At 43.8% G+C, this 24,888-nt stretch overlaps 1 protein-coding gene across 1 annotated transcript in view; it reads left to right on the top strand.

Moving 5' to 3' along the window:
* Positions 1-24,888, top strand: part of TMEM128 (transmembrane protein 128) — a 200,766-nt gene that overhangs the window by 119,955 nt on the left and 55,923 nt on the right. The gene's annotated exons all lie outside the window — the stretch shown is intronic.

Below are 24,888 nucleotides of genomic sequence, written 5' to 3'. Positions count from 1 at the left end.
TGTGGACAGGGGTCGGTTGGGGCGCCGGAGTGGATGGTGTTCATCATGCGGGTGGTGTCTTCGGTGCTGATCGGGGTCCAGGTGCAGAGGGAGGTGGTGGGGGGCTCTGGTTCGGTGGTTGGGTGCGTGGTCTGTGCGCCGAAGCTGTTGTGTATGTCAGTGATCTTGCGGTGGAAGAACGAGGCGAGTGAGTCGCAGAGGTCTTGCGAGGGTTTGATGTCGTTGTTGCAGGCGCTAGGGTTGGAGAGCTCTTTAACGATGCTGAAGAGTTCCTTGCTGTTGTGGGTGTTGTTGTCTAGTCGTTCTCTGAATGTAGTCCTTTTGGTGGTTCAGATCAGCTGGTGGTGTTTGCGGATGGAGTTCTTGAGGTCTGTCATGTTTTCTGTTGACTGGTCGTGGCGCCAGACTTTCTCGAGGGTACAGCAGGATTGCTTGGAGTTTTTTAGGTCGTTGGTGAACCATGAGGCTTTCTTGCTGCCGAGTCTGCTGGGGGATTCTTCAGCGGTGCCAAGTCATTGGCGCAGTTGGTGAGCCACTGTGTGAGGTTGCGGGCTGCTTCGTTGGGGTCCGTCGTGTTGGTGGGTGGTTCTGGCTAAGGGAGGTGGTGAGCTGGTCTGCGGTTATCTTGCTCCAGCTTCTTCGGGGAGCCTGTTGCAGGTGGTGGTGGGTCGTGGTTCTCCTGAAGTTGAAGTTGAAATAGACGCAGCTGTGATCTGTCCAGTGTAGTCCGGTGGAGTGGCTGAAGGAGATGTGCTTGCTGGAGGAAAAGACACGGTCAAGCGTGTGGCCAGCGTAGTGGGTGGGGGTGTTCACCAGTTGCTTGAGTCCGAGGTTGTCGAGGTTGTCCAGCAGGGTGGTGGTGTTGTTGTGTTGTCGTTGTTGTTTTCCAGGTGGAAGGTGAGGTCCCCTAGGAGGATGTAGTCTGAGGAGGTGAGGGCGTGCGGGCTGATGAAGTCTGCGATGGCTTCGCTGAATTGTGTGCGTGGCCCCGGGGGTCTGTAGATGGGAGTGCCTCTGAGGGTGGTCTTGGGGTCGGTGTGTATCTGGAAGTGAAGGTGCTTGGCAGCGGTGAGGGTGTCTTCGAAATTGGTCGTGATGTGGATGGTGTTTCTGTGGACGATGGCGATGCCTCCTCCGGTTTGGTTGATGGGGTCCCTCCGGGTGATCTTGTAGCCATCCGGGATGGCCATGGTGATGTCGGGGGCTGAGGAGGCGTCCATCTATGCTTCTGTGAGGAAGGCGACGTCTGGTGATGTTGTGTCGAGGAGGTTCCAGAGTTCGACGGCGTGCCTGTGGACGGAGCGGGTGTTGAGCAGGATGCACTTGAGGTGATTGTTGCTGGTGCTAGGCTTGGCGGGTGCAGTGCAGGTTCGGAGGCAGGTGAATTTGCAGGCGTGGCAGGTGAAGGGTCCGTGGGTGCGTTTCAGGGTGGCTTGGTGGCAGGCGGGGGTCCGGTCTTTGTTGAGTGCGCGGAGGGTGGCGGCGTCATAGCTTCGTCTGGTGGGCTGGTATCGTTGAGGGCAAGGGGTCCTGGCGCTGGGCGCGGTCCAGGCGCGGATGGGCACAGACGGGCTTGCCTTTGACGCGCCTTCGGCGTGCAATCGGCGCATCCGCTGCACGTTTCCGCTGCGCAAACGCGCGGTCCTCGCCATAAATGGCGAAGTGGGAGGGAGGAGCAGCTGGGAGGCGGGAGCGGGGCGGCGAACTGGAGGGGGGAGAGGGTACAGAGGAGAAAAAGGGGCGGGCCGCAGGGGAGCAGCAGCGGGGAGCGGTGGGGTTCACAGGGAGGGAAAAGACGGTCGCGAAAGGGCGGCGAGGGAGCACAATACACCAATACAGTGACAGTGGCACAGTACAATTACAGGGCACAAAATACAGCAGAAGTACAAAATACTCAGCACAAGGATAGCGGCGAACTCGTGGCAGCAGCGGTGATCACTTGGGTGCACTTACGGGGGGGAGCCGCGCAGTGCGTGGAGCGACAGGGTCAGAGGTCACAGCTCACCACCGCGCGGTCCTCGCCATAATTGGCCAATGTCAAGTGGTGCCAGGTGAGGCTGAGAGCTTGGAAGTGGGAGCTAGGACTGGACGTATCACTTGATCGAACAACTGAATGAGGACCAGAGACCGGCGCTGATGAAGGGGACAATCACCGACTGAACACGGTGCGAGGTACGGTATTTCCTGTTTGCTCACCTGGCTGACTCTCTTGATTGCGAGGAGGGTGCTTGAGAGACCTTTCACAGCCCCCGCTTTGCGGGCGCCGTTCACTGGACATCAGGGCCGATTTTGTTGACTCTGCTGAATCTGTGGGCTGCGAGGCCCAGCAGGCCATTTGCTCCACACCTGCCGCCTCTTCCCGCACTGGACACGCCCCCGCCTGCCTCCTAAGCCCGGGCAAAGGGCGGGCCGTCTGAGGCCGTCTGAGGCCGTCTGAGGCCGTCCGAGGTTGTCAGAGGTTGGGTTGGGTCACCCCTCTTTTAAGTGAGCCCCGGTTTATATTGTTCCGTTGTATGTCACTTTGGAGATTGTAGAAACTGGTTTTTTCCACTTATTTATTATTGGTGGGGTTTGGAGCCTCTATTATCTTATTCGGTCGACCCATTGAAATTGTTCCGGGGCTGATTTGGTTACAAAAATGACTCTACGATCTGGTAAAGAAAGACTGGTACAGGTCACCACATCGAATGGGGCGTTTACAGGTACCATTGATCATTTTTTTAAACGGACTTCCTGTATTTTGGAAAAAGAAATAGCTCTTGCCGAAAAACGCTTATCTATTGACCTGGTTACTGGGAAGCGGTCTTCACTAGGGAAAATAAGTCAGGCAGTTTCCCCAGTCCATTTATCCCTTCTGGACCCTAGTGACAATATCGCTGTAAACCCGGTACAGGTATCAGTGGGTCGGGAGTCCGATGTAGCTGATAATGCTTTGGATACTTCATCGACTAGTTCCCTTTTTCATAAATTAGTGGATATCGATATCGATGATTATGAAATCAATGATCCAGCATCTAGCCCCGAGCCCATAAGAAATACTTTAGGAGACCCTCAAAAATTAAAACCTAGTAAAAGGAAAATGGAAGAGAAAATACAAATGGGGGGTATTGCGAAGGCTTTAAAAAATAAGAGTATCACTACACTAACATCTGATACAATAGCTCCCGTGATTATCTCCCCATTTCCTACGAATATTTTAAATCATCCCCAAACAAATAATGTTGAAGATGTTTTGCTGGGCAAGATAGAATTTGTGGTAAAATCACTATTGTTGCCGTTATTAGAACGAACGAGGTTGTTAAATGACAAAATGGACCAGATGGAGGCATTAGTGAAAGATAATATGGTTAGCTTGAAAAAGTTAACCAAGTTATCAGATAATATAGGTGATGCCCATTCTGGAAAACAGAAACAGACCAAAAATAGAACTGGAGGGAACGGGCAACCAATCCAGTAAAACCTCCCGTCCACTGGAATTTGAAAACCCGGGCAGGAAAAAAAGCCACCAAAAACTGCCATGTGTTAACCTGCCACCTGAGTTATTCCCTTACACTATCATTCTCACGGGAGTGGCACCCTTGGAGGAGGGGAAAGTGGAGTCATATCGGGATTTACACAATAAAGTTAACTTTTGGCTTAATTAGAACAGAACTCTCCCACCTATGTCCAAAACTGAGATTCTTAATGTCAGGAGAGTAGACTGGGTGGGTCATTGTCAAAAGGATCTAGAGGGGGACTGTATTATTGTTAATTTCAGGGAGAAATGGTTGGTGGACTTCATTCGTAGAAAACCAGTATTTGGGAAAGTAGGTGAAGTCCAAACGCTATCGTTGCATTATTTCTACCCCCAACGAGAGAGATTCTGTGACCCTCCCTATCAAATACCATCATATCACAATAGTAGATTGAGAGGGAGACATCCACCTGATTTATCTACATATCCTCTGTTCCCTACCCAACTTTCGAATCGGTATGCACCGCTTAGTGGTTTGGAAGGGGTCGACTGACTCTCTTGTGCGTTAGACGACAATAACAGTGACCCTATTTTAGTTAGCAGTCTACAGGATCTTAACCCTTCCTTCAAAACGGGGGAGGGTAGTGGTACTCATAATTTGTATAGTACAGAGAATGTTTTAGGGGGTAGAAATACAGGAGATGATTCTAAAGGTTTTATAGTGGCAGATATGCCCGTATGTGGGCTAGCGATACGTGTGGAAGAGAGGGGGACTTTAGATTTAAACTCCATTGAACCTCCAAGACATGATCCCACACTAACGGTAGTCTCATGGAATATCGCGGGGGTGAAGGGGAAATTAGATGGAGCAGAATGGGGGGAATTTATAGATCAGCATGATATCTTAATCTTCCAAGAAAGCTGGGCAATAGATCCTGTCTTTCGTACAGGTTATCTTAACTTTTATAAACTGGCTATTAAGGGAAAAAAGGGAAGACCGTCAGGTGGGCTAATTATTTGGATTAGACAATCATTAGGTTATAGACTATTGGAATTGAAAATAGAAAACAACGATATCCTTGGCCTAAAACTCAGTAGAGACAAACAACAGGATTTATTTTTGATTAACATCTATGCCAGGGGCTTACAAGGTGGGCGGAGCCCAGCAATAATAGATGATCTAGATGTCTTATTGGGAGAGATAAGTGCATAATAGTGGCAGGTCACCTAAATTGCACTTTTGAACCCCTGCCTAGAGAGGGAGAAGATTGTTGCTATGGAGAGGTTGACCAATTATGGAATGTTCCTTACCTTGACATGAAACCTATTAAAAAGGTTACTGAGGCAGCACTTTCGTGGCTGGGTTTGTGCCTGGAATGGGGCTTCAGGGCAGTTAATGGTCGAGCAAATTCAGATAGGGTAGGTCAGGCTACATTCGATAATGGTGTTAGTACTAGTAGAATAGACTACTTTTTAATTAAATTAGAGTTTTGGTCGCTATTAGAGGATATGGTAGTTAAAGCGAGGCCAGAGAGTGACCACAATCCCCTGGTATTAAAGCTGAATGTTGAAGGGGAACCCGCTAGATTTAACGCTACAAATTGTATTACAGCGGAGGCTATCCTCACTAATGATTGTCGCAGGGTTCGTTGGTGTAGGATCCTGGATGACCCTGCCACCCTCGATATTATCTCCCATGAAGTGTTATCTACGGTAACACAGGCCAGGTTAGTGATTGAAAACTTAGGCTCCTCTGAGCAGATTTGCTTTTTACATGAGAATTTGTTTAATAAAATAAAAACCCTCTTTTTAAAGCAAGGGAAACCCGGGAAAATAGGTGGAGACCCTCCTTCTGGTACTTAATGGTATGATAAAATCTGCCGTCAGGCCCATAGCTCCCTGATTAATGCTATCAAATCGAGGAAGACATCAGCTATCAAAGCGGAACGGTTAAACTATAAGAAGGTCCAAAAGATAGCAAAGCAACGTTGGGACGACCGACGCTGGTTGGATTTATATGAGGCTAGCCTGTCCTCCAACCAGATCAAATTTTGGCAGGTTGTGAAATGGGGCGGTCCAAAGGACCCGCAAATACCAGCTAATCATGTTCCTGCCGAGGATTGGGTGGAGCATTATTCAACACAGTTTAGAGGTCTGGTGATGGCAACAAACGAAGAAGAGAGAGGTTTGTCGTCAATACCTAAGCCCATAAGTAAGCTTTTAGTATTTGAAAGCACTGAGGCTGAGAATGCGTTAAGGTTGGTCCAAGCGGGCAAAGCGCCCGGCATGGACTGCATTCCAGCCGATCTTTTTAAGTATGATCAGCAAAATTGGGTACCATACATAACAACTTTAGCAAATGCCATTGCCAATGGGGCTAGGGTGCCAGAATCATGGAAAGGGGCTGAAATTCTACCGGTTTTTAAAAAAGGAGATCGGTCTCTACCAGGGAATTATCGCCCCATAAGCCTCATACATGCCCTACAGAAAGTTATAGCTAGAATGCTTCTTGCTAAAATTCAGGCATGGATGAGTGAGGAAAACATTTTATCCCCGATGCAAGCAGGATTTAGGTCAAGTACCAGCACAGTCCACCAAGTGTTCAGGTTTAATCTGATATATTGGAAGGTTGTGCTTTTAGGTGGGGGTACTATTTACGCAGCATTCGTGGACCTCAAATCCGCATTCGACCTTGTCCCTAGAGAGAAATTGTGGGATGCACTGAGAAAAATGGGAATGCCACCAGAACTACTGGAGTTAACAGTAAGGCTGCACGAGAACAACTTTGCTAGAGTAAGATGGTGTAGACAGGGACAGGTGACAGAGCCCTTCCCAGTGACCCGTGGTGTAAGACAGGGTTGTGTCTTGGCACCAACCCTGTTCCTTCTTTTTATAAATCAAGTAGTGCAGTTTCTTGAAGATACACCCACAGATGCACCAGTTTTAGCCGGGAGAAAGTTTCTCCTTCTTATTTTCGCCGACGACACGTTGATCTTGGCAAAAACTCAGATGGGGCTACAGGCCGCAATCAACAAATTTGTGGATTTTTGCTAAATTAACGATCTTGAGATCAACGTGTCCAAGACGATATTTATGGTCTTAACAAAAAATAAACCACATCGGAGTCAAGTCAGTATGAATGGCACCAATTTAGAGCAGGTGGGTGTTTTGACTTATCTGGGGGTGGTTATAGATTATAGGTTGCGATGGAAGGCACAGATTGAGGCTCTCTGCCTAAAATGTGCTCGCTTAACGGGGTGCCTTATAAAGGAGCAACGATGTTCGCAAACCAAAAGGATACTACCAGCATTGAAAATATACCATGCAAAACATAAGCTCTGCTATCCTTTATGGAGCGGATCTATGGAGTTTTGTGGATCTTGCACCTTTGGAAAAAATTCAAAACAAGTTCATGCGTAGCTTGGTTAGTCTTCCACAATCTATGCCTATTATCCCCCTTCTTTTAGATATGGGCTGTAACTCCATTAGAGATCAAGCTCGATATAGGATGGTTTACCTGTGGAGACGTATATGGTCCACCCCAGAACTGATCTTATTTGCCAATGAAATTTTGGATCTGAGATCAACCATTGGATCTGGTAATCTTCCGTGGTTTCGGGAAATGAAGTCCATCCTAAACAAAATGGGCTTGAGTCTATTGTGGTCAGAACCGGGAAACAATGTATTCCAGACGAAAAAAGAATTCAAGTTATTATATTGGGCATCTGTAAAAGAACATTATGTTTTGTTGTCGCAGTCTACAAACCTGACAGGTCTCTTTCTGCTTCATAAGGTTGACATCCGCTTAGAGCCATATTGGGATAGCATTACCAAAAGTCTAGACAGAAAACTCTATCATCAGTTTAGAGTTGGTACGCTACCTATAAGGGCATTTACACACAATGGCGTGATCAACAAGATGAGTTCTGTCCCTGGTGTAGTGGGCATAAGGAAACCATTGGCCACTTCCTTTTTGCCTGCCCTGCCTACTCTGCCCCGCGGTCCAAATGGCTTAAGCCCATTTGTAGGAGGATTAACTCACGGGTGTGTTTGGAAGCCATCTGGGTACTAAGATCTAATACCTCAGAGTGGGTGTCCATAGGAATGGACACATTTTTGTGGTGGGCATGGATTATCGGAGCTAGGCACCAAATTGTCATATAATCAGTTGAGGATTAACAATTGTTATTTACTGTAATGAAGATTGAATTTTTTTTAAAACCTAGAACGTCTTTTCGAACTTATTTAATTCTATTTTTACTGAACTCTTGATGTTTCAGGGAACATTAGGGGAATTCTCTTAAAATTGTTGGATAAATTATGCTATGAATTGAATTTTTATGGCCGCTCGTAGCTGCTTTTGTGCGCTATCTACTTGGAGTGCTTGTTGCTGCCCTCTCATCGCCTGCTGCCAGCCGCGTTGAGATAGCCAGGAGGAAGGCTATTTGCTTGGTTTCTAATACAACCGAGGCTTACCGACAGGGGCTGGGACTGCGAGACCCAGGGTGCAGCGCGAGGAGATCTGAGCGCACCTGGAGTCTCTTCCCGCCCCTGCTCCGCCTCTGCTACCTGGCTGCTGTTCCTGGATTGGTCGAAGGCGCTTTAACAGCTCGCGGCCCCCGCTTCGCGGGCGCCGCTCGTAGCTGCTTTTGTGCGCTATCTACTTGGAGTGCTTGTTGCTGCCCTCTCATCGCCTGCTGCCAGCCGCGTTGAGATAGCCAGGAGGAAGGCTATTTGCTTGGTTTCTAATACAACCGAGGCTTACCGACAGGGGCTGGGACTGCGAGACCCAGGGTGCAGCGCGAGGAGATCTGAGCGCACCTGGAGTCTCTTCCCGCCCCTGCTCCGCCTCTGCTACCTGGCTGCTGTTCCTGGATTGGTCGAAGGCGCTTTAACAGCTCGCGGCCCCCGCTTCGCGGGCGCCGCTCGTAGCTGCTTTTGTGCGCTATCTACTTGGAGTGCTTGTTGCTGCCCTCTCATCGCCTGCTGCCAGCCGCGTTGAGATAGCCAGGAGGAAGGCTATTTGCTTGGTTTCTAATACAACCGAGGCTTACCGACAGGGGCTGGGACTGCGAGACCCAGGGTGCAGCGCGAGGAGATCTGAGCGCACCTGGAGTCTCTTCCCGCCCCCTGCTCCTACTTAAGACACACCCTCCACGCTACGCGGGACGCGAGCGGGACGCCGGGCGAAGCCCGGGCAAAGGGCGGGCCGTCTGTGGCCGTCCGGGGACGTCTGAGGACGGGACGGGCCACCCCTTTAACATCCACGCCTAAATAAACATCAAAATATAGTACACCGTGGAGTTATAATTTCAGAGAAAGGCTACGATCTCCATCTACGTCTCCCTACCTCCAGAGTTGCGATACTAGTGGCTGTTTCCTCAGAAAACAAAAATGGGTCTTAAGAAACTACGTTCGCGGACTATTTTTATGAAGCGAATGGGAACTGAGGAAGCCGTTAGAAAATCCACTGACAACGGAATCAAAGCTGGTCGCAGCAGCCTGACCCCAGCAATCAGTGAATATTTCTCTTCTTTATCGGCAAAAAAGAAACCGGAAAAAACCATGCCCGCTCTCGAAAATAAAACACCAGGAAGCATGGAGGATAGATCTTGCTTATCGGCACCCCCCCATCTGTCTCATAATGTCAGCGATACTGTGTTCAACAACAATAATAAGTTTACACATACAATGAGAGACCAACAACCTGAAAATTCCAACACTAGTGTGGTGAAATCATCAACGCCTATCAAAAACTATGAGGGTGTACCCAAATCAGACGACTTGAGTATTTTAATTCATACAACAGAACAAAATATTCTAACCTCTGAAATCTTTATGACAAAGGGCAATGGGAGCCCTCAAACACAACCACAAAAAGACTCATGTCTATCCAACCAAAGAGACGGAGAAAACAGCCCAGAGCTTAAGTCAACAAATACAGATGCAAAAAAACTTTCTATACACGAACAAGATTCCTTTTTTGATCCATTTTTAATAGAAAGCAATAACCCTGAAAAATCGTCTATTCCCTTATCTAAGGCTCTCTTTACATTACAAGAAATTCTTGAATCAGTTCTTTCCTTCCTAGGAAACATCCTCGAAAACTCTGATCAAACTTTGGATGTGCAAATCGGCATTCTGAAGTTTTTAGTTGAAGAGAAAAGAAAAAAGGAGTCCTTAAAAAACACAGAAGGAAAATCAGAGAATACCAATCAACTAACGAATAAAAACAAGCAAACCATCTGCCATACATCTACTCAGACATCAGAAGATAATCTTAAATCAACTAACAATAGGAGAAAGAAAGATCATCTCAACGAATCCACTCTTTTCTCTCTGAAACGTCTGTTTAGAGAAAATCCCCCAAAAAAAGAAAAACAATACCCGATATTCAATAAAAAAACGGGAAGTGAAAGATCAGACAAGGATTCTACAAATGTAGGCGAGGAATCAAAAATTGAAATTAAATCAGATATATCTGTAAGAGAAAAGACACCTAACGCTACTAAGGAAGTTTCGTGTAAGGAAAAAAATAAAAGGAAGAAAAGACCTATGAGAAGGATTCATAAAAAGCAAGCACGCAAATTAAAATTTCAACAACATATAATACCACAAAAAGAACCACAAGTGAAAAATGATGAGAAAAGTACTCCGCAAAGTAGAAACAAAGAAGAATCCACTAAAAGAATAACAACAGACAGTAAGAAATCCTTGAACCCAAAGGCGGACGTATATCTCCCAGAAAACTTAGTTACTACGACAACAGAAGAAAACACTGTGAAACTCTCTTCTGAAAAAGAAAATTTCTGCTGGAATGCCACACAATCTAAGGTACTTCAATTTGAAGAATTATTCCCCACCGACAATAGCTCCCTTAACAGAAGCAGGATTTTACATCTCTTACAGAACGTAAAACCTCTCCAATTTATGACTAGCAGTGACATTGACCTAGTATCACAACCAATGCGAGGTCAAAGTAAAATTGCAATAGTCTCATTTTGGTCTCCAGTGATACCAAGTATCATTATGAAAGAAAAAGAGATAATATACCGATTTGGTTATGACATCATAGAGAAATCGGAGTACAAAGGTAACAAAAAACAACTAACCTTTAATAGTAACACGACTCTCTATTCAACACTACAATCGAAAGTGGGACAAAGATCCTCTGAGACCTTAAGACACCTTGAGGGTATCCAAAACAGAAATGCAGAACAGGGAGAAGAGACACTAAGAATTCGAGTAAAAAAAGGGGAAAGGGAAGTGTGGCATATGGAACCAAAGGAAGAATATGTAGAAAATAAGATGGAAAACTCATGGACCTGGCTACCAGGGATTCTAAACTATAAGAAAGGTTTTAACTATCTAAAGTATCCCGTTTAACCAAGGTCTAAAGATCATTTCGTGGAACATCGCTGGAAGAACAAACAAAAAAATGAAGGAAGTCCTCAGAAACCAACCTGACATATTGTCCCTGCAAGAAACCTGGGCAATAGACCCTTTTTTACAAAAAGGATACTATGTATACAATATTAATGCGAAAGCCTCGAATCGGGGCCATGCCAAAGGGGGACTGGCGTTTCTAATAAGAGAGGACTATTCGTGGGCCCAGGAGATAGTGGAAACCAGCAGTGAAAACGTGCAATGTATGAAACTGTCTCTGAAAGCCTCAAATTTGACTACAAATAAACCAACATTGTTTTTCAATGTATATGCTCCTCCAGGAAAAAACCACGACAGCTTATATGACGAGACCTTGCAAACTATTATACAAATAATTGAAACCCATACATCTTTACCCTATATAATTATGGGAGATTTTAACGGGAAAATTTCTTGTACAGAAATAAAAAAATGGGGAAAAATCCTGGAAGAAGAAAGCCTGGACCATGTAATCCCCCAATTCCCCAACGACATTCGATCTAATAAAAGAGGGAAAATGTTGTTGTCTGTATTGCTCACTATAAACGGAACAATTCTTAACGGGAATGTGGAAGGCGACATCCCGGCAGGGTATACACGACAAGGAAACGGGAGACCATCTATATTAGACTATATTATTTGTGGTAAAAACCAGCTCGAAACAATGACCCATCTCTGTTCAAATTTCACTCCAGAGAGCGATCATGCTGTTTTGCAACTTGTAACTAATTGTTCGGCTCTGTCTGATGAAGAAGGCTTGATGACCCTTGAGAGAAAGGAAACTTTGGTAAGCAGCGATCAGAGACGAATCTTCTGGAACCCCACCTCATTGAGTAAAATGACAAATCTGGTCGATCGACAACAGTTTTTAAGGAATCTATACTCAGAAGATCCTATAGAAAACTTCGAGACCATGCTCACTGAGCTTAAGGAGGCAATAATCGAAAGGAAACATCAAAGAACTGATATAACCCTAAAAAGAAAAAACAACAATAAAACAGGGAACTCATTGACAAAGAAAACCCTAAACAAATTAATACGCGCGCAATATCTACATTTCTCTCCCACTAAAAAGAAAGAAATAAATAAATTGAAAAACCAACTCAAGAGAGAAAAAATAAGCGAGAGAAAATCTGTTGAAGACCGAATCTGGGTAGAATTACATAACGCTGTGAAAGAACCAAACCAAAGAACGTATTGGTCTATAATAGCCAAGTTATCTGGGACAAAAAAGAAATTACATGCAGTACCTGTTCCTCCGAAAGAGTGGGAAATTTACCTGGCAGAACTGTACAAGAAAAACGGGGACAAACTACAGACAAACAGTCCAGAAAAGGTAAAGGAAAAATCTATTGAAAAAATAATCCCGAAAACTACTACTATAATGGTTGAAACTCATATTCGGAGGGCAAGAAGCTCAGGAGCCTTTGGTCCTGACCAAATCCCTATAAAGGCCCTACAAATAAACTCCAAGGAATGGAGCCTTTTTCTAACTCCACTCTTCAACCATATCTTTTCCTCTGGACTGGTCCCCAAGTCATGGCAAGGGAGTACAATAATCCCCATCCATAAAAAAGGTTGTAGAATGGTAGCAGGTAACTACCGTCAAATAGCCCTGATGGACGCGACCGGAAAAATCTTCGCGGCAGAGGTATTATTGCAATTAAAAAATTGGGCCTTTTCGAAGGGACTGATCCCTATGTTTCAGGCAGGTTTCAGACCCAAACATTCGGTCATGGACAATATTGCAATAATCCAATTTTTTCTGGACAAATACGTTACAATAAGAAAACAAACGGTCTATATGGCCTTCATAGATTATTCAACCGCATTTGATCGCGTGGATCGCCCTACCCTGTGGAAAAAATTGAGGAGGCTGGGAATTAACGAATACCTGTTACAGGCGATAATAAGTCTCCACACAATGACGTGGTGCCGTGTTCAAATGGGAGGCCAGAAAGGATTAACGAAATCAATAGACACCGAAAATGGACTTAAACAGGGCTGTCTACTAGCACCCATGTTGTTTTCGTTATATCTTAGCGATTTGCCAACACAACTGCAAAAGGGCTCAAGTCTGCCCCCGAAAATTAACCAACAAAGAGTGCACCTGCTGCTCTATGCGGACGATATAGTCCTTTTCGATCTCACTCCGTTTGGTCTCCAAAAATCTCTGGATATACTGTCTATATACTCAAATGACAACTATTTAATCCCGAATATAGGAAAAACCAAAGTCGTAGCTTTTTCCGGGAGGAAGAAAAGTGCCAAATATATCTGGAAGCTAGGTGAGGAAAAGGTCGATGAAGAGAAAGAATATATTTACCTGGGCAGGATTCTCTCCAAGAATCTAACAAATATACATCACATCGATAAGTTAACGAAAAAATCTGAAATACATGCTGGTGCTTTATCGAGATTCTATAACGCCACGGGGAGCAGACACTTTTCCTCACTAATAAAAATTTACAAAGCTAAAATTCCTGCGGTCTTGTCTTATGCCACGGAATGTATTCCAATTCAACAATGGGGCTTCATGGATCGTCAAGAGGGAAAAATCCTGAAAAAAATCATGAAGGTCCCTACAGCAACTCCAGTTCAAGTCCTTCGGCTGGAATTCGGAATCACTAGTGCCTTTGCCACGGCTGTGGCTAATATAATTAGATGGGCATACCAGCTACTACACGCTACGGAAGGAACTCTCCGGTTTTTGCTACAAAAAGAGACTTTTGGCACAGATATCGTTAATCAAAGTTTTATAAAGAACATGTCTGCGGCGTTTCAAATGGCTGAAATCTCGAGTGAAATTTTACAGACTTGGTCCACTTCACAATTAAAACTATTTCTTAAAAACTTTACTCCAAGGTTAAGTTATGACTTGGACTATGCTCATAGCTATAGGCTAAAAACATTCAAGCTATTTATAACAGTCATTGAGTATAAACATATACAGCCTTACATTTTTTACTGTCTCTCTCACAATGCAAGGAGGGTAATTTTTATGTATCGAGCAGGGATTTTACCTGTACAAGCCTATAAAACAAAATGGCTACCCGGAGATCACCCCAACTTATGCACGTTATGTTTAGGAGGTGAGCAGACTGTGGAGCACTTATTGTTCATTTGCCCTAATTCTAAGGTGGTAGCAGCTCGCGCCCATTACATTTTACCGATTTACAGATCTTGTAAGCTAACAAAGGAAAAAGAATTTTTAACAATGGCTATAAATCCCCCGAATGAATTTGTATGCTATAATTTGTACAAATTTTTTAAATCCATGTTAGCTTTATATTGATTATTGTTGTACTTATCTTACGTAATGTTATTCTATTATCTCATGTATATTTGTGGTCCTCGGTTGAGTACCAACACAAATAAAATCTTTTTGACTTTGACTTGACTTGAATTTTTATGTTTTATGAATTGTGAATGTATTTTTAAATGATGTCTTTTATGATATAAGATTCGAAATAAAGACGTATGAAACTGAAACTGATACAGTTTGTAGAAGGGAGAGCCCCTCAGGTGGCCTTGGGGGCACATACCTGAGAGTGAGGCACATCTATTTGAGGTAGGTATGCCTGAGTTTCCCAGGGAGGTAAGATTGGTATGACCCTCTCTATAGTTCTGTATTGGTTCCAGAACTATATGAGGGACAGGGGTATAAAAGTGACTTAAAGGGAGGGCTACAATGTGGGAGACCCTAGGTGGTACTCTGTGTCACGGAAACCAAACAAAATCTGGATAGTGATGAGTTAATAAAGTTGAGTACCACACATTCGCCTTCCAGGTTTTTTTGGGTCGGTCCCACCCACCTTACCCTCCTTGCCATAATAATATGGCTGGCAAGGCGTGAGTACCCCTCATCCAGCCTGTTGTATGGATAGACAACCAGTGAAGAGATATATCAAATAACTGTGTCGTGGATTCAAACTGACCTTCCTTCTGAATGGAGACATTACCTAAAATCAATACAAGGGGAGCTGCTGAAGGAGGTAGATGCAGCGGTTCCGACCGAACAAGGGCCTGGCCCTCAATATTTCCCCCCTGATTTAAACTGACAACATTGGCTCCCACGGTTTTACTTAGGTGTGGATTGTATACGGGCCTATCCAAGGTATTACTACGAATTAGGGGGGAAGTAGTTACAAGATCCCTCAAATTAGAGGAATTGCCAGTCCTTTGCAATATACTAGTTGGCCCTTGCGGGGCAAGGTATGGAGCAAGAGTACTCAAGTTTATATTTCGACAAGGTTCCTGTTTCTTTACTCTATACGTCCTTTGCCCTTCTTCCATTCCCGCAGTGGAGTGTGATGTATGAGTGTGACCCTGCAAACCCAGACCCTCTAGTTTGGCCAGCCTCTCTTCAATTTCAGATAGCTTCAGCTGCAAGAGGCTTAGTGACACCATAACCAAGGTCTCCATTCGTTTCCAAAATTCATCTCTACCCAGCTAGGAGGGCAGCGCTGCCTGGTCAGTGGCCAATGAAGTAGGACTTTCCCTCTGTGCGGCATCGCCGTGCCCTTTAGGTTTTGTGAGGTAGGCCGAACGAGCCCCTTTCATTGATTTAGGTTTTTGTGCCCCGCGCCCCTCCTTCGCTTTACTGGAGGTTCTCTCATTAGATCATCATTATGTGACTTGGAAGCCTCGTCCGTTAATCCTATACTGGGCCCATTTAGAGTATCAGAAGAGATAGGGGCAACCGGGTCTGGTGGTGGTGAGGTGAAGGTGGGGTTTATCCCAGTGGTGGGAGATAATTTCGGAATGCTGGTCGAGTTATCAATGACTAATCAAGAACGTCTCTGCAGGTTAACTGGATCTCATGAGTAAGCATTCATTGCGCGTGAAAAAAGCGTCCAGGGTTCCCTTAATTCCAGTACGTTCGGGACGGCCCTTGTGCTTACTAATTTTTTGAATTTTGAGTTTCTTAAATAGGTGTGCTGAGGGAATGTTAATAACTGTTTAAAGAAATCAATAGTCCAGGACCTGAAAGTTAAGTGTTTACTCTCTATTGTACCAGATGTTACGGGCACTGTCGGGTGTGGACGGGCCCGCCCTTGGCCCGGGCGTGTCCACGCGCACGTCCCGTTCCACAGGACTCCATGCGCGCTTTCAAGCACGTTGGCGGTGTTGGCAAGGCTGGGGCTGCTGGGATTACGAGTAACTCCCAATTTGCGGTGCTCCCAGCGGGAGGAAACAGGCAGGAGCAGTGGAAACGCGGCTACAGCGCCACAGGCCTCCAGGCACGTTTTTAAGCCGTTGATGGTGTTGGCTGCTGGGACTCAGAGTCCCTCCCAATTCGCGGTGCTCCCAGCGGGAGGAAACAGGCGCCACAGGCCTCCAGGCACGCGTTTAAGCCGTTGATGATGTTGGCAGTGCTGGGGCTGCTGGGACTCCGAGTCCCTCCCAATTCGCGGTGCTCCCAGCGAGAGGAAACAGGCAGGAACAGTGGAAAAGTGGTTACCACCATTGTGTCAGTCAAAGTATGAAAATAAGAAGCAGGATGCCACGTGACCACTACATGAGGGACTTTTAAAGCCTAGTGCAGGATAGTTTGCAAAACGCAAGTGCAATCTCAAGGGCCATGGATCAGGATACCCGACTTGACTGACTAACAAACTCCCAGTCTTCAAAGAGACTCCCAGTCTCCAAAGAGGCTCACACTGCGAGAGTAAAACCTCCTTACCTGTAAGTCATACAATGACCCTAAAGATTAAGAAAACGAGAGAAAGGCAGCAGGGGTAAATGTGACAAACGGTGGGATCCGGGTTGTATACACATTTCTTTCTTATTAGTCTCTTTTTAGCGCCTTTGAAGTTGGAGAGTCAAAAACATTAAGCCTGACATCAAAACTAAACGTTTCGCCCTCCATTATACCTGCACTTCTGAAATGCATGCTTAAGCCAGTTTATGAAGACAGCGCAGCCTTTTTCCCTAGAACTTTACTTTCTACCGTATAAACCCATACCCAGTTTGTCAAGTGAAGTTGTTGTTTGTCATTGAGGTTCTACAGCACCGGACCGTCTTTCGCTGGAGTAGATGTTCAGCTGATGATGAACCAAGTCTGTTGATGTAAATGCGTTAGAATGGCATGCAGGGGGTTTGCATAGCACAAGATATCAGAGATTTTAAAACCTATATCTTTGCCACTGTCAACAGGGATCTCATATTTCTTGCATTTATGTTTGTAGAACATATTGTGGTTACACAGAATATATTTCACGGTTTAATTGTAGGCTGTGATAGAATAGTGCTCTCATAGTTTTCTCAGCCAAAATGTAAACTACTGCATGTAGTAAAAGGAATGTGTAGTCTTTTATTTAGAGAATGCAAACTTGAAACAGCCACGTCACTCTTGATTGTTATTTGGAGCTAGGCTTTCACATATGAATCCTTATTTTGTACTTGTACAGCAAGTCTTCCTGGGGGATTGATGGAAGAAAATCTGTGGATTTATGTGAAAGCTTGTCACAGTGCAAATTATATGTGACTCACGTCTGTGGTGACGTCATGTGGTTTCAGCAGCGTTCATTATAATAACTGCATTACGTTGAATAATGCACTCGACTGCCCATGACTTATGCAGGATTCTCTCCTAATCCGAGTAAATACATCTAGTATTCATCGTCCACGCTATTGTTTCTGCCAGTGGTTCCCTTTGTGAATTTGTCAGGAGAGTATCAAATTAAGTGGCTTTTTGTTTACTTTGATGGTTGTTGACATTTTTTTATCTGCCTATATGTGTTTTACTCTTGCCTGTCTTGTGGTGTTCATTTAAACATTGTTAACACTCACACCACTCCACATTTTCTAATTTCCAATCGTTTTTCATTTGGTAGTCTCTCTCGTTGTTTTTTCCCCAATACATTTTAATACTATTTACCTCCACTACCATCAGGTCCCTTTCCTCTTAGAACTTGCCACGCCCCTTATCTGTCGTTCTCCTTCTTTACTGTCTTCCTGTTACTCTCCCTATCTCTGGAGGAACTGTGGATCATGAGATTAGTTTAAGGATACCTTTCTTGGGCTGTGGGTACAGCTCTTGCTTTTTATCCACTTCCTCACAAGCCCCTCTGCATATTAGGGATGAAAATACAATGTAAAAAGTATTAAGTTAATCTATTAATAGCATACTCTTAAAGCATTATCAAATTTCTGTATACTTCAAATATAGCTATATGTGTCTGTATAAGTCATACATACAACTGGTTATCTCTATGGAGCTTATTTGATTTCAAAGTATTTTTATTACCCCACTGAAACATCTCTGACTTTTACAGCTCAATTACTAAATGTTTACTGGTAGCAGTAAAACATTTTTAATGTGTTATAAATACGCTTTATTTCCAGTCCCTTTATACAAACTAAAGGGGCATCGTCTAGCTGCATTAGTGATCCAGAGATTCCTGTTTTTTTTTGTAACTCTGTTCTTTGTCTGTGCGCACAGAGATGTAATGCACATATTTGCACAGTGGTACAATTTCCATATTTAACTGCCTTTTGAGTTCAGCCACTATTTCCTGTCAGCTGGCTTCTTCATGTTGGTTCTTGGGTTCCCATTGATGTCACGTCTGCTAGTTCTTGAGCTCATGGTTTCTGTTGATTTTTATTTTCAGAATCCGACTTTCAGCTGGCTTGAGGTGATGGCTGTACTAACTTCTTTGATTTCTAATGTGTTAACTGTATTTTGACTCTCACGTTTCTGCTGTCAAATTGGACTCAAAGCTACAGTGAGGTTAAAATTCTCATTATTTCACAAGTATACAAGCATGCCATATGGGGGTTCTGCCCAAGATATTTTCTTATACCAAAAAAAAATGACCAGTCACGGACCCTCTGTTACAAAGCAGTGCCTTTCATTTTTACATTGTGCCCCAAGTTCTGAATACAGATTTAACAACCGGATTGCTTGTTATGTTCAATGTACATGTTTAATGTACATAACTCATAATCCCATTCTCAACTTTCCCTGTTGTGGTAGGGGAGCATCTGTCAGTCCAAGATCCTTCTTTGCAGCTTACGTAGTCATTTTGCTTCCAAAAGATACACCAATGGTTGCAGCTCATCTGAGGCAATAGATAGACAGGAATGCAACTCCAGACTTTGACTGCTGGCTCCTAAATGACAAATTGGAAGCAGTGTTTTCACTGCAATAAAATAGTATCACTTTTCTTTATGATCTGATGTTCATTCTAAAAAATCATTAATTTCTGATGGATATTCTAATGGCAGACTCTTCACCTTTGAATACGCCTAGGTGTCAAACTCATTCATTCTGATTCTGGTAGAAGGACGCCATTGGCCCGAAGTCCTTCAGAACCACATTTCGTCATACTCTGAACATAGTCAGGGTGACAACAATGGCGGGGATGATGCATTGCTTTACTATGCTGATAACAATCCTCATATGGACCTACAGGAGGCTAGTGAGCTGGCCTCCTCCCTTGACAATGGGTTGAGCACCTTCCCCACCAATCCTTCCCCAGAAGAAACAGCCATTTTTACAGTGGTTATACGGTGTGTTGGCAAAGTGTTGGACCGCAACTGCCATCCATGTGGTTAAGACCAATGTTCTCTTGGAAGTCCTTCAATCTAATGGGCACTTGGGCAAAACCTTATACTTGCCTGCCATCAGATGGGCAAGTGGTTAAAAGACACAGACTTGCCCTAGGATACCCAGCTTTCCTCATGCAATACCCTACTTCTGAATGTCTGATGGTCCTGGCTTCCACAAGTATACTGAACCCTAACTTTTCCCTACATTGCCCTCAATAGGGAAACAAAGCATATGGAGGCATTTGGGAAGAAGATGTTTTCCTGCACCAGTCTCATCCTTCTTTCTGTGAATGCCAGCTGCCTCCTATGGCAATACTCCGATGAGTTGTGGGATATGGTTAGCAAGATTTTGATGACAGTTCCTGATGAATATCATGCCATTCTTGCGGAAATCATACAGAATTGTTAAGATGCAGTGAGGTATCCACTCTGAGCTGTACACTACATACTGCATGGGCAGGGCAGTGGACACCAGACTGGTGCTTAAGCACTTCTGGGCATGAGGATCTGTACTTTAATTAGCCTGCCGCTTCGGGAAGACTTTCTGTCGCAGCAGCAGGACAGGGTCCTGCGCCCAGGCATTTCCGACCTACACCTCCATGCATGGAGATTGTGCTCTAACAATTGACTGCTTTCGATCTCTCTCCTGAAGTAGTGATGCCATTCTAGAAGCCAGGCATCCATTTGTGAAAACTGTTTATTTCGACTTTGCAGTAAGTTTGTGACCTGGTGTAAACGCCCAAAAACAAGGAATGTTGGCAGATGTTTTGCTTTTTGTGCTGTCTGTAGTCCACAAAAGACCTGCGTGGGCACCATTAAAGGTTATTTGTTGGCCATTGCGGCTTTTTGAGGTTACCAGACCAACCTTAGTTAACAGTCCTTATTTAAATAAAGTTTTTCCGGTGCAATTTCATAAAGGTGTGATTCATATGTTTCTACCCAAGCATTTTGTGATGACTAGTGAGACCTTAATTTGGTGCTCACTTTCCTTATGAGTACTCCATTTTAGCCGATGTACAGCTGTCCTTTGCACCTATTGACCCTAAAATAGTTTTTTAAAACAGTCCTTCTCATAGCGATAATTCCCACTTGTCGCGGAAGTGAGCTTCAAGCTCTGTACACATGTTGGACCTGCCCATCTCTGCAGGGTTCCAGCCAAACGTATTTCCTTCACCACTCCTGCTTTTCTGAATTTGTTTTTGTTGGCTTTAGGACTCTGTGCACTTTGCCATTGCTAACCAATGCTAAAGTGTTAGTGCTCTTCAAAACATGGTGGAATTGGCCTACGCTGAACTGGCACATGTAATTTACTTGTAGATCCTTAGTATATAGTACTTTATGTACATTAACTGCTACTAGTGGGCCTGCAGCACTCATTGTGCTGCACAGCAAAGTAGCACTGTAAAACATGTCTCGGGCCTGACACTGCAGCCCGCAATACAGTTTTAAATTGCCAATTCAACTTCGAAAAATAAATCTTTTGCCAAGCCTAAACCTTCCTTTGTAGCGCATGTAAGCCATCAAGATTGGCCCTTAAGGCTTAAAGGGCAGGGTGCATTGTAATTAAAAAGTAAGACATGTGGTATATGTTTACATTTCCAGGCAGTAAAAAACACCTAAAGTCGTTTTATCACTGTTTTAAGTCCTAACTTTCCCATTGACTAACGTTTGGTTACTGTATTACATTTAATAAGGGAAAGCTGTGGATTGGGAGCACATGGAGGTATGCTGTTTACACTCAAATACATTGTAATTTAAAATCCTCTTTAATGGTGAAGTTGGGTTTTAAGTCACAATTCTGAAAACACCACTTTTAGATAGTTGTCATTTTCTTCTTCCAGCCATTTTTACCTTCTGCTAGCATCCTGGGTCACATGACTGTGAATGGCTCTGTTTTTGGGGTTTGTATATTCCTCCCACACAGTGGCGCAAAGGGGATTAGGTGTAGACAGGATGGCTGTGAATGGAACTGTTCCCTATCCACTTACACTTCAATGGGCTTGCCACCAGCACGCACAGAGGAACCAGACACTAGCCTTGTGTCACCTCAGACTTCTTGGAGCCTTGACGGGGAAAGGAAGAACTTTCCAGAAATCTATGTGGTGTTGGTAGGACAGGGTATTCCACCACACACAAAGGCTGGCACCAGGTATACATATTGGACCCTGAGAACAACTCTTCAGTACTCTCCTGGCCTGTGGACATTACAGAAGAAGGGCTGCCCTGATACCAGAATACTGTCCTGTTGCTACCAGAGGACTGCTCTGCTGCTACCAGAAGACTGCCCTGCTGCTTGAGGACTGCCTTGCTCTTTGAGAAGGAAGCCGGAAGCTGCTCCCTTCATCCCAAGCTAACCTGAGTAACTCCAAGGACACTAAGCCTTTTCATCAAGAATATAAGGTACAGTTTGCAAAGAAACTAGCCTGTCCCTTTACCAGGCCTGTTCTTAATAGCTGTGGGCATGACATTGTCCGGCATCAGGAATCTGTGCTCCAAGGCACTTCAGTTCAGTTTGACAGCACACATGCTTTTGCCATAAGGAAAACTTGATTGCAACCAACTGTTTTAAAAAAAACTTTTTATTAAGGCCATGGTACGTTTAGACATGAATCACACACATGTATGACAGCGGTGTGTGACTCCAGGGAACACTTCTGAGTCCTGGCTAACTGCTATTTTGGCTAGCTCCTATTTTAATTCAGTGCTACAACATATAGAATACGTCCTCTGTAAAGTGGAACACCTATTTTTATATATTGACTAAGCCACTGTTAAATGTTCCCCTTAGCACCAACATGCTGAGTGTTTAATGTATTAAAGTGCTAAATGTTGTTTGTGTACGTGAAGTTGTATTTTCCCATGAGGATGATTAATTGTGAATGTAAGTCATTTTTTATATCTCCTGGGAGAATCTAGTTCATTTTTGAAATCTGTAGTAGATATGTACAAAGTACACTTTATGCAGCCTGGAACCCAAGCAGAACTAAATCAGTTCTGCTCACCTGACCTTCCACCAGTGGCTGTTATTGCTTTCCAACTAGGTGTGTATTTTTTGGGCTTTCAGAATTCAATTTAATATTTTCTAAGGACAGGAAAATTGTTGTAGTGTAAACACTGACTACTCAGTGGAGTTGCCCCATTTGGAAGGGGCAGCACAGCTGACATCACAAAGAATTGAAGCAACAACCTTCCTCAAGAGGGGACCCAAGTGGCAGTAACCTTTAATCCAAAGAGGGCCATCATCTCTGCCCAATCAGCAGAGTAAGAATCTGGTCCCAGATCAGGAAGAGAAGGTGGTTCCTCATTTCTATAGGGATTATGTTATGCTAACCGAGTTATAGAGTGTGCGAAGACTGAATGGTTTCTCGATACTGAACTGGCACGTAGAGAATTCACAAGACTGCATGAGCTACGGGTAAAAAGCTTCTTAGAAAAGCCATTTTTAAAGGGTTCGGCTTAAAAATAAGCTGCATTTGGTTCAGCTTGAACCCTAAATGGGGAAAGACTCCATAGTCATGCTAGCACAGAAAGAAAAGCAGTTACCTCATCTTCCTTTGTTGTGGACTTTAGGGACCACCAAAGTTGTCCGAAGAGGAATGCAGAGTATGACCACAACTATATATATATATATATATATATATATATATATATATATTTTTATATATATATATATATATATATATATATATATATATATATATATATATATATTTTGTTTGCTAGAGATGAAGTTAGGGCCAGTTCCATGAATAGTTATAAAGATTATACAAATTGAGTTGAACTGAATCCCCTGTTTAATAGGAAGCAGTTGCAAATTATTGAGAAAAGAGTGTGATGTTTCAAATCAAGAGTTTTTCAATGTCAGCCTTGCAGATCCATTTTAAATTACTTTAAGAGAGCGGTAGATATATCAAAATAGAGCGAATTTGAATAGTCTAGTCTGAACAATTTTTTACCATCCTCTTTAGGAAAAATGTTTCCTCAGGAATCTATGACAGTATGTTGATTTGCCCCTTGCCATGTTCTAATCAATGATTGATAACACAAATTCAGTACTCTGCACATTCCCGAAAGCCAGCTTGAAAATAAATGCAAAAAAAGTATTTTGTTGGTGATTACGAAGGAATCCGACCTCGTGTTTTTCGTAGATTTTTGCACAGATGGGAAGTAAAGACATTGGGTAATAATTTATAGTCTCGGGGCTCTGTGCGCCCACTTTAGCAATGGTAACACATTTGATTCTTCAAAGAGGCTATGAACGATATCATGCTCTAAAGAAGAAATTTTAAGATCAGTAAGAGAACCAGTATAAAAATGTTTGGCGGACAAGGGTTCAAGAGTGAGGCTAATTTAATCATAGCAACAGGTGACAATACATCAGCTCTAGATATCTGAGCCAAAGGCGGCAGTTTATTGGAACGCGTTTTACAGCCAAGTAAGCAGTAGGAACAATCACTTGACAATATCCAGTCTTATGTTGGAAATATTGTCTACAACATGTATGTTTAATTTGTGGCAGATTGAGAAGGAATTATACCAGGAGTGAATTTAGACATACCCGACATCTCTTTAATAATTAGAAAAAACACTTCCGAGTGTTGGACAGTGCATTGAGTCTGTTGGAATAACGAGCTTATCTAGTAAAAATAACAGTTTTTTTAATAGACAGAAAGTTCTTTCCTAAACTCTGCTTTAGCAGATTGATTAAAGGATCTCCGCCACATTCCTTCTAGGTGGTGGTTTTTGCCAGAGCGAGTCATGAGAGACCAATTGAGCAGGTGCAAAGTGTTTAGGCACCCATTTGAAAATAACTGGGGTGTGATTTATGACTATCTTTATTACCCACTAGGAAAGTGCAAACATCTGGATAGCTAGTCTCTTTGACAAAGGTAACCATAACCGACACATTGACTTTGCCCCATTCCCTGAAGAAGACTCAAATTCTATTACATTATGTATTTTCCTCTGATAGAGAAAAACTTAATAGTATGGGGTTCAGACCAGTGACAGGAAAGAACAGTAGTAATTCTCAAGGGCAAACTATAAGCCCATAATTGATCTAAGGCATGTCCTTTTATGTGTGAGTTTGGGAGCTACTCGAGTTAAATTTAGTGAAGCTATTACCTAAAAATTCATTTCATTTTCTGCTCTCGCTTGAAGGTTACCCTCCAAGTAGTAGTTGATTTATCCAGTCTCTAAAGTGTATTGTGAATTGAAGGGTAACGGGTGGACCCACAACTTCCGGGATTTGCACACTTGAAAGGGAGCCTGAATTCTGCACAGGGGCGTAGCTAGAGCTTCTGGCGCCCGGGGCTATCCCTCAGATTGGTGCCCCTGATAGGTACTTGGGGGGGGGGGGGAGATGCAGAGGAAAAAGGACGACAAGTAGCGGAGGTGGATTGGCAGGATTTCAGACACTCCAGGCTACTATCTAGGCTTTTCTTTCTGTTCAG

Source organism: Lissotriton helveticus, chromosome 2_2, assembly GCF_964261635.1.
Source record: "Lissotriton helveticus chromosome 2_2, aLisHel1.1, whole genome shotgun sequence".
Taxonomy (NCBI): Eukaryota; Metazoa; Chordata; class Amphibia; order Caudata; family Salamandridae; genus Lissotriton; species Lissotriton helveticus.
This window is presented reverse-complemented; position numbering and strand designations above follow the sequence as displayed.